General features: G+C 40.2%; 1 pseudogene across 1 annotated transcript; it reads right to left on the bottom strand.

Moving 5' to 3' along the window:
* Positions 1-1076: 1076 nt before the first annotated feature.
* On the bottom strand, positions 1077-8514 carry LOC148188513 (uncharacterized; annotated as a pseudogene). The gene is made up of 2 exons (XR_015777640.1): positions 8370-8514; positions 1077-5246 (listed from the first exon to the last, which is right to left on the bottom strand). The product of XR_015777640.1 is annotated as an uncharacterized LOC148188513 (transcript).
* Between the last annotated feature and the right edge of the window lie 2737 nt (positions 8515-11251).

The raw sequence follows: 11251 nt of genomic DNA, 5'->3' as shown, positions 1-11251 counted from the left end.
CATGCCATTTTTTCACATTTTTGCCTTACTATAGCCTTGCTTTTTGGGTCATTTTTTCCACATGCCGTTTTTTGTTCTTTTTGGCTGTTTTTGCAACTTTCTTTGCTATGGCGTGTCTCAGCACAGTATTTCATGCAGTTTTTAACTGTTTTGAGCTGTTTTTGGGACATGTCATTTTTTCACATTTTCGTCTTACTATAGCCTTGCTTTTTGGGTCATTTTTTCCACATGCCGTTTTTTGTTCTTCTTGGCCATTTTTGCAACTTTCTTTTGCTATGGCGTATCTTAGCACGCTATTTTATGCAGTTTTCAGCTGTTTTGAGCTGTTTTTGGGACATGTCATTCATTTTTTCACATTTTCGCCTTACTATAGCCTTGCTTTTTGGGTCATTTTTTCCATATGCCGTTTTATGGTGTTTTGGGCCATTTTTGCAACTTTCTTTGCTATGGCGTGTCTTATCACGCTATTTTATGCAGTTTTCAACTGTTTTGAGCTGTTTTTGGGACATGTCATTCATTTTTTCACATTTTTGCCTTACTATAGCCTTGCTTTTTGGGTCATTTTTTCTACATGCCGTTTTTTGTTCTTTTTGGCCATTTTTGCAACTTTCTTTGCTATGGCGTGTCTTATCACGCTATTTTATGCAGTTTTCAACTGTTTTGAGCTGTTTTTGGGACATGTCATTCATTTTTTCACATTTTTGCCTTACTATAGCCTTGCTTTTTGGGTCATTTTTTCCACATGCCTTTTTCTGGTGTTTTTGGCCATTTTTTTCAACATTCTATGCGATTGCATGTCTCAGCACGCTATTTTTAGCAGTTTTCAGTTGTTTTTGGGACATTGTTTTTTACATTTTTCAGCATACTATAGCATGGCAATTTTGGGTCGTTTTTTTCGCCACAATATATTTAATCAATATCACACTCAAGGTCATGTGTTGTGCTGAACACAACACCTCAAGTGTGATATTGCTTTTATACAACAGTTCTATAAGCGTGTTTTATTTGTTTTTTGTAACAGGCAACAAAAGATTATGATTCGTTTGTTTAATTAATTCAATTTAATAATTATTTTTTCTGGCTGGAAGTGAAAGCCGTTGCCTAGCAACACATACACATTTTCCTGCATGCTGCTTGCTAATCAGTGTTAGCTAGGTCTTCATGTTATGCACAGACCAGCTGCTTATTAGCATGAACATTTGTCTCTGTTTGTTCAGTGAAATAAGAGTCTGTTAAGACACTTTGGCAGCCTGTGAGATTCAGATGAGTTAATTTGATCTGACAGTTTTTCGCTGCAGCGTGTGTCCACTCACTGCTGTGATCTCCGTCACATCGAGTCCCGTATCAGACAGCGTGTGTGTGTATCGGTGCCTCTCAGGCTGTGGATAGTGTCAGACAAGTGTGTCCCTGTCTCACTGCACATCTTTGTAACATCTGTGACAGCTGGTTTACTCCCTGTGAACGGCGGATTACCAAAACCCGTCCGTCACAGCTGCTCCCTCCTGGGTTCCCTCATAACGTTTGGTAACTCCAGTACAGTCAGCTCAAGACACACTTCAAAATTGCAGTCCTTGCTCGCCCCCACTCCTCTCGCTCTCCTGTCTTCTTCTCTCCTCCCTCAACCTGACCAACTGACAGCTACGTGAACAGCGCCAACTAGCTGTTTGAACCTATGCTTACACCATACCATAAACATATCCCACTTTCACTCTTACACTAATTAACGGATTCTGAACAACTGTGAAGCGGAGTGATACACACAGTGTTGAAAGTTAACAGCCCCAGTAATGTTGTAGTCATGGAATACCTCTCTACCAATCAAACTGCTTGGTTGGAACTAACTGTTGTATAATATAATTCTATGCTATCATGTGTCTCAGCACGCTATTTTTTGTGTTTTTCAGCAGTTTTTTTGAACATGACATATTTTGACATTTTTTCCATATGGCTTTTTCGGCCGTTATTTTGACATGCTGCATTATGATGTTTTTGGACGTTTGTTCAACATTTTATGCTATGATGTGTCTCGACTTGTTATTTTAATTGGTTTTCAGCTGTTTTTGGGTTATGTCATATTTTGACATTTTTTGCCATACTATAGTTTGGCATTTTTGGTCATTTTTTGGACATGCTACATTATGATGTTTTTGGACGTTTTTCATCATTCTATACAATGACGTGTCTTTGACATGCTATTTTAATTTGTTTTCAGCTGTTTTTAGACATTTTTCGACATACTATACTATGACTGTCACAAACACTGTACCACAGGCTTGGACCCAAATGCAGACACAGACACTGTGTGGGACGAATAAACTATCAGTCCTTTAATAGCCAAAAAAAAGATGTTGGCACCAAAATCTAAACAGGTAGTAATAGGCAAAGGTACAAAATTGTTTGGCAAAGGGCAGAGTGTAAAAACAGAAAAAAGGTCAAACTCTCAAAAAGGCTCACAATACCCACACAAGGATGGCTAAGACACTGACAGAAGATCAAGACAGAAGGAAGGGAGCACAGACACTATATACTAAAGGGGGAGGGGAGACAGTTAGACACAGGTGCAACACATCAGGGCTGGGCAGGTAATAGGACAGGGGGGAAACACAGTGGCAGGAAGTGCAGGAACGGGACAAGATGTGAGTGTACAAAAAAAAAAGATCATCAGGATGTCAAGCTATATTATGAGGTTTTGGCCCTTTTTTTGGCATTCTATAGTATGATGTGTTTCGACAAACTATTTTATGTGGTTTTCAGCTATTTTTTGGGACATTTCATATTTTGAAATTTTTCACCTTACTGTAGTATGGCGTTCTGGTCGTTTTTTTGACATGCTATTTTATTACGTTTTGGGCTGTTTTTCGACAATCTATATTATGACGTGTCTCGACATGTTTTAATATTTTAATTGGTTTTCAGCTGTTTTTTGGACATGTCATATTTTGACATTTTTCGACATACTAAACTACTAATCTATGACGTTACGGGTCATTTACGTTATATTATTATGTTTCTGGCTGTTTTTCTGACACTTTACTATGACGTGTTTCGTATTTTGACATTTTACTTTTTCGACACGCTATATTATGATGATAAACCTAACTGTTGAACACAGCAGTCAAATAATGGCAAAAAGGGAATAAATGTAATGGAAATTGCCTCATCAAGAGTCTGGTCTAATTTGGCTGCTCTGTTCAACAGGTAGGTACCTTTTCAGTTTTAAAAACATGTTACCCAACTGTCCTAAATTGATGTCGTTGGCCTGAATGAACTGCCAAGATACACATATGTCCATGCAGCTGTGGCTAGAGGGGGACACGGTTCGTTCACTTTGGTTGAAACAGATCGATACCTACATGATCACGCACCACCATTGTATGCTGTGTTCATGTACATATGAACCTGCTTTACTCTACAGAAGCTGTCAGACCTCCAAGCCTACCAACTCTGTCCCTACTCAGCTGAATAATATTCCTGTGACTCTTGTTTGATTTATCTTCTCTATTAAAATACTTTATCCTGAAACTTGGTTGTATTCTAACTCTTCTTTCTACAACTGTGGCACATGTATGGCTCATAGTTGCCAGGAGTCGGGTTGGATCTGCCTCTGCCGCGCCCCGGGGTTTGATTTGCAAATCTGTTGAACATGGTCTGCCGTGCATCTTACAGCTTTCTTTTTCTGCTCTGCTTCTTCTGCTCCTCATGTCTGTGTAACTCATCCTCAGCATGTTCAGCATGCTGTAGGATATCTGCAAGCGGGTAGGTTTTCCAGGTCACACAGGATCTCTTCACCATTTTTGCAAGTTCAGGTTCCATTCGGCTCAGGAAATATTCTTTAAGGTTGACTTCGTAAGGCTGTAGAGGCAGTGTGCCCATGGCATCAGGTCTGCTAAGGCCACTGTGAATATCAAAGGCTGAAGTCAGGCATGCCAGGAACGAGCTGCATGTTTCCTGGGAGCCTTGCGTCATAGAGGTGATAGATGACAAGTTCAGTCTTTGGGGAAACTGCCTTTTTGACTTTGGCAACAAGAGCGTTCACTGCACCTCCAAAGTCCAGACTACTAGTGTGTCCATATTCTGGATCTCCCAGACAGTATGTCATTCTCTCAGGTGTGAACACATTTACAGAGATTGTCTTTGGGATGGAGATGTGGTTCATTGCTTCAGCGACATTTGCTTTCGACCAGGGCCTGAGTACCAGGATTGGCCCCTGTGTCCCTGCCACCTCTAACACTGGCGTAGTGTGGACTGGAGTAGGAGGGGTTTTCATTGTATCTCACATCTGGGTCAACCTCCATTGGGCTTGGGCACAGGTCGACACAGGAGAGAAGGTCGAGGGGTCAGCACCAGCCTTGTTGTCATATGGCGAAGCAGCACCTTGCACTGGCTGAGGTAGTTGCTGCATGGCATACGGTGGGGGAGCAACGGGAGGAGCGGAGTCAAGGTCAAAGTCCATCGGTCTCCTCAGTACCTCAGTGAGACAAGGATAGTGTTTTAGCAGGTTTGTCAACCTTCTGTAGGTCTTGAACTTTTGATTTCTGTCCTTCCCTTTTCACTGGCTCATCTTTCCACATCCTAAATGCCTTCCAGTCTGCTTTAAATGGCTCACTCTTGTTCCTAGCTGTATTGGACAGGGCCGCATGCTGCGCTACACTGCTCTCTTCCTGTTGCCTTAGTTAGCTTTTTAGATGTTTTAATTGATTTTCACAGAAACTCCCATTTTGTGGAAACCCCAATTCAACCCATTTTTGCATCTGATTCAAACAGCCAAGATAACGTTCTGACATGAACTTGCATTGTAGTGACAGAGCCTTGGTATCAGGTTTTTCGTACATCTTCCTCTTACTGAGGACTTTTCCCATCTCTAGTCTTTTCTGTTTACTCTGTTGAATAAAGTCTGGTCCGATAAATTGCCAGGATTTACCAGATACAACAAACTTGAGAAAATACTACAGAAATAACTGACATGTCTTTCAACAACTCTCAACAGTGGTGAGATGTTATCCCTTGCTTTAACAACCTTTAACTATGACTCTGTTTGCTTTAAAATAGTTTTATTTTCTCACCGCATGGTTTCTTTATCCTGTCGATTGGATCAGCAAACCTGGCTCTGCTGGCTGGCAGCTTCTCACCCTCTGGAAGGAATCACCTATTTCAGTGGGGCCCTCTCTCAGTCCAACAGAGTCCAGAATATGTGTCCAATCCCATCCTTGTTGCCAAATTTGTGGTGGAATTACTAAAACAATCCCCTTGGTGAAAAAAAAAGAAGAGTTAGAATAAAAACAGATTTCAGGACTAAGTATTTTAATAGAGAAGATAAATCAAACAAGAGTCACAGGAATATTATTCAGCTGAGTAGGGACAGAGTTGGTACACCAAGTGTCGGCTCAGAAGTCTGACAGCTTCTGCAGAGTACAGCAGGTTCATATGTACATGAACACAGCATACAATGGTGGTGCGTGATCACGTAGATATCGATCTGTTTCAGCCAAAGTGAACAAACCGTGTCCCCCTCTAGCCACAGCTGCATGGACATATGTGTATCTTGGCAGTTCATTCAGGCCAACGACATTAATTTAGGAAAGTTCGGGAACATATTTAAAACTGTGAAAAGGTACCTACCTGTTGAACACATGTCAGACTCTTAATATGACAATTTCCATCCCAGTTTTCAGCTGTTTTTTTGAATATGCCGAATTTTGATATTTTTCTCCATATAATAGTATGACTTTCCGGCTGTCTTTTTCAACATGCTATATTAATGATGTTTTTGGATGTTTTTCAACACGCTATACTATGATATGTCTGGGCGTGCTATTTCATGTGGTTTTCAGCTGTTTTTTGGTCATGTCATATATTGATATTTTTCACCATACTATAACATTTGTTTGTGGGGTCCATGTGAGTCCCATGCAGACTACCGTATGGGTTTCACACAAGATTACAATGGGTGTTGGGCAAGGCCCAACTGGGCAAAATACACAAGATCAATCTCCGTTCCAGCTTTAAATTCTATGCGGGTACTACATGGCGATTACATGTATCGAAATACGTGTTGTACTTGGGATTGTACATGGGTCCCATATTGGCCCCATGCCCATTGCCCATATGGGTTTCATGCAGGATTACAATGGGTCTTACATGAGGCCCAACTGGGAAACATATTGAAGACCCATCTCAGTCCCAGCTTAAAGTTCTATGTGGGTTCTACATGGGGGCTACGTGTGTTGAAATACGGGTTGTACTTGGGATTGTACATACTGGCACCATATCAATTGCCTTTATTGGTTTCATGCAGGGTTATACTGGGTGTTAGCTGGGGTCCAACTGGGTCACATACTCACATACGCAAGACACAATTTTTTTTTTTTTAATTCTCAATAAAATCATACAAATTTTTAAATTTCGTTTATCCCCTTTTGACCGTGAAAAAAAAAGTGTAACCAGTGTTTGCTACTATAAAGGAAAATACTAGAAAAAAACAGTAAATGGTAACTGTAGCGTTTGGACTAGATCAGAAGAACTAAGGAATGACAGGAGTCAAGAAGAGGGCAACCCCAGTGAAATTGAGCACAGGACACTGCTGTATATTTTAACAGATTGTATTGAACAAACAAGGAGGTATTTAACAGTTTGGGTCCCAAGGAAAGTACAAATCCACAAATGTACAGTATGTACAAAATCAGTTTCCAGGATCAATTGAAATTAATTAACTAAAATAACAAACTGTGCCTACAAACTGTGCCAACTGTACAAACTGGCTATGTTGTCTCCCTGTGACAATCACAGTTCCAGCTCGTGATCCGCCTTGGAATCAGGATGAAGCAAGGAGGGTATGCTGTCGTGGGAATGGTGTGCGTGTGTGTACAGTTCAGTCCTACTGCACTTGAAGAAAGGGTGGCATACAAGAGTGTTCCTCAGTTTGCAGCCTTTTACTGCTGGCTGGTGGTTTGTTTTTTTCTTGGGGGGGGGGGTGGGGGCAAAAGCCCAAAGTCCAAAAGCGCAAAAACCAAAAAGCCAAAAAAGCCAAAAAAAAAATTTTCAACTTCACTGGGGTTATTACTCCTGTGAAAAAAAATAAGGGGTGTGGTGCTTGACCATCAAAGCGGGAAAAATACACTCCTCCCTTGAATCACTTCTACTGTTTTAACTGTCCAGATCTACTATTTTCCTCAAGTGTTGACAAAGTTCACTACAGGCCTTCTGTAGTCACCCTCACATCTTTCCTTGATGTTTTCTGTGGAGAAGACGGAAAAGTGGAAAGGAGATTATTTGAACTTTTTGACCGCAGCCAAACACTCTCTACCACTCTAAATAGAGAGCATTTGCAGTCCCTACTGTGCAATCAAGTCAGTTTTATTTTTAAAGCCCATTAAAACAAAACATGGTTTGCCTCAGAGGGCTTTACAGCATACAACATCTCTCAGCCCTTAGACCCTCACATCACCTAAGGAAAAACTCCTAAAAAGAACCCCTTTAACGGGGGAAGAAAAAGGAAGAAACCTCAGGAAGAGCGGCAGAGGATGGTGAGGGATCCCTCTTCCAGGACGGACAAGCGTGCAATAGATGTCGTCACAGTCTTATCAGATCCAGATTAAATGAAACAAAAGCTAATAAAAGTCTAGAGACTCTCCCCTAGAGGGTAGATAGATAGATTGATACATTAATTCTTTATTGTCTGTCTCAAGTAAAAACAGAAATTCATCATTAAAACAAATGAATTTCTGTAACCTGTGCCATTTACTGCCTTTTATTCAAGGCCAGGTAACAGGGACAACAGGCGGAGCAGAGCACTCCAGACGTCCCTCTCCCCAGCAACACTTTCGTCCTTCATAGCCCCCTGAATACCCGAGTTTTTGCTTTGGCGACTGCCTCAGCTGCAGCCCTTCAGGCTAACCAGTGCAGTCTAGGAAAACACCTCTCTGTTGGGTTTCCACCAGCAGATGTGTAGGTTGCTGTCAGACGCCTGACAGCTTCCCGCACCCAACTGGTGACTATCCGCAGTACCTAAAACAAAGTATTTGTTTTGGTAGTTGAGGCTGCTTGCAAAGACAGGCACCGGCGACCTTCGGACCACAGCTTTTAGCAGCCGCTTTCACAATGGAGGTACTGAACATGGACCACTTGGATTCCATGTCCACATCCTCCCTCTGGATGCATGGGATATAGCCCCTCAGGAGGAATCAGCACACCCAGGGCACCCTCCCCTTCATGCTGCCCAGCTGCCCAGCCCTGATTCCGAGCCTGCAGGCCACTGGCCCACTGGGTGGTGACAGCATTTTACTTATTCAGGGTAAGCCCGACTGGGCCCTATGGCCCTTCAGCTAATCACAAAAGATACTGCAGAAGTAGAGAAGCGTCTTTCAACCTACCGTTGAAGCTGACGCTGCAGATGTAATTGAGCAGTTTCCTCCCTCCTGTCAGGTCCATCTCGGGGCAGATGCTGGAGTTTTTAGGACACAGGTCCCTCTGCATGTTGTGGAGAGCGTGGGCCATGGCACACATCACATCAATCACAAACTGGACCTTCGCCTCCTGTTTGTACTGGTAATCAATGCCGATATGCTCCTGACCTGAGAGACACACACAGAGAGGACAGACAGAGGTTTTATTTATAGGGAAAATTCACTTTTCCTCATTCCTATGGAGCCCCCCAACCCCCCAGACAAAATATTGACAAAAAGTTGATACTGAGAAAGGAGTGGAAATAAATTGTCATATAAAAAAAATAAATAAATGAATAATAGTGACATGAAGATTGTCATCGACTTCTGGAAAACCTCCCACTCAGCCTGCCTGGCTCTGAGGGCTCACTTGTTGAGACGGTAAGGTGCTACAACTAGCCAAGAACAGCGACTGACACCCTGAACTTTTACTGTTTTTTTTTTTAATTAAAAAAAAAAACAGTAAAAGTTCAAACAAAAATGTAATTATACCTTCAGTAAACAAGTATCTAAACAAATGGCGGCCCATGTGTTTACCGAAACAAAAGACAGCAGTGTGCCCAAGGAGTTTTACATGAAGAATTTGGAGCTCGGTCAGAAGTTTGATTTAAAGGCAGTCTTGTAATTCTAACATGAGGTTTGTGCTTTTTGTTTTTCAGTCAATTTTCTTTTAGAAAAATATCACAAAATTTGTTATCAACTCCCAAGAAACTTCAGAAACTGTCAATTTTTCAACTATTTTTCCTGCTCAGTTTATAAGACACATCATGCTTCATCAACATCAACGGGCCATGCATTCACACATTAGACTGTAATGTCTTTTTTATTTTTTTCCAGTATTTTGTTTGCATTGCGATGAATGTTTGATATCAAAGTGATGGTCAACAGGCTGTGGAAATAGTTTTTATCTTTCAACTTTTGAGCATGTAAGGTTATAATAATTTCCCCCTCTACTGCAAAACACTGGCATTCAATGCTAATCTACAGACAAACAGTAAAAGTTTTGCACTGACTTTCGATAGCTTTTAGAAATATCTAAAAAGTCCTAAGATATTTACTGTTTCAGTGACCTGATGTAATTTTGACAATAACAGGTATTTTAAATTGTTAAATGAAAAAAAAAAATCCAACTTCCATTAGATATTCAGAATCAGAAATACTTTACTGATCCCCAGGGGGGAAATTGTGGCTCGTTACTGTCGCTCTGATGCCAGCATAGAGAACAATAGCAAGAAGAAATATGAACAAGCACAAGCATGTAAAAATATAAATGTAAATATAAAAATACAGTAGTATACAGTTGGTACAATATGTAAATATTTACAAAACAAATAATAAATGTATAAATATTGTGTGTATCGAGTATTTTTTTTTCTCAGCAAACACATAGCAAAAACAGAAACAATGCAAAAAAACTAAAAACCCCAAAACAAAAAGCTGCATATTCAGTCAACACAAAACAACATAACATTTGGGGCAAAAATCAAGTTGAATCACTTATAACCCATATGATGTGAGAAGCAGCTGACCCTCAGGGATTTTCCCAATATCTAATATGGCCCCCAATTAAAAAAGTTTGGGCACCCCTGTCAGAGACTGAAACAGGAGGAAACAACTCATATCAGCTTAATTCTGTCCATACACTGGTACCTGCTGATATTTAGGCAGCACAATTGCTGAAAGGCTATTTTAGAATCATGGCAGGTGTTTTGGGTTTTACCAAATTACTCAAAACCTCAGTGCAATAAAGGATTTAAAAAATAAGAGCTGCATCTAGCAGGGCTTGCAACCAAGGACTGAAGGCAAATAAGTATACAGTTTCATATCCGAAGATGTCAGAGGCCCAAAAGTTACAACCATACAGCCATAAAGCTCAAACAATCAAAACACACCACGACAACATCAACAACAACCAGCTTTGAAAGTGACATTGTTAACCCTTAGGGACCACTTAAATATCACGCGCACTTATATCGCTTTGAGCACAAAAGGCGCTTTTAAAAATCAAGCTTTAAAAAATATTATACATTAATATTATTTTCTAATTTTATTAAGTTTATTATTTTTTTTACCAACATCAATTCTAATCATAAATATCAAATATTCATTACTTTTCATATTTTTTTTTTTTTAAATGCCAGGTTTTTGTCACTATTTTTTAATAAGGAAAAAATCAAACACAAAAACTGAATTACTTTTAAATGTCCCATATGCAAAGTAGCTTTTTTTTGTTTTTCTTTTTATCACAGCCTGGAATATGTCAATAATTTGCAGGAACATTTACTGTGTCTAAAATACACTGTGTAAACAAAATGTGTAAACTGCAATTATAAAATATAAAATATGAGGAGTATTAAAATGCAATAAAAGGAGGCGTGTCCTGACCAGCCAGTGTAGTTATATGATCCAGCACTGATTTTGATTCTATTGGTCACATGACCTGGAAGCTGTCAAAATTTTGAAAATAACATTGACCTTGTGTCAAAGTAATTTGTTGATGGTCCCCGAGTGAAAACCCTGCGTTGCGTAGGAGAGCTGGCTGCCCTGTACAGCCGTTCAAAGCGACGCTGCTGGATCGGAGCGAACGTCTGTCAAATATCCAACCTAAAACTAACCACCGCGGTGATTATTTTTTTAATAACCTACATGCAGAGTAGCTTTTCTTGTTGTTGTTTTTCAGCACAGCCTGGAATATGTCAGTGATTTGCAGCAACATTTATTGTGACAGTACACCTAGTGGAAATAGCATGTATTTTGTCCATGTGCAAAACATGGTTAAAAAGACCTTATCAGGTGGAAAATAGTAAAAA

The sequence above is a fragment of the Plectropomus leopardus genome, chromosome 10 (genome assembly GCF_026936395.1).
Source record: "Plectropomus leopardus strain MGB_pleo_1.0 chromosome 10, ASM2693639v1, whole genome shotgun sequence".
NCBI lineage: Eukaryota > Metazoa > Chordata > Actinopteri > Perciformes > Serranidae > Plectropomus > Plectropomus leopardus.
Note: the sequence above shows the minus strand (reverse complement) of the source record. Positions and strands in the feature narration are given on the sequence as shown.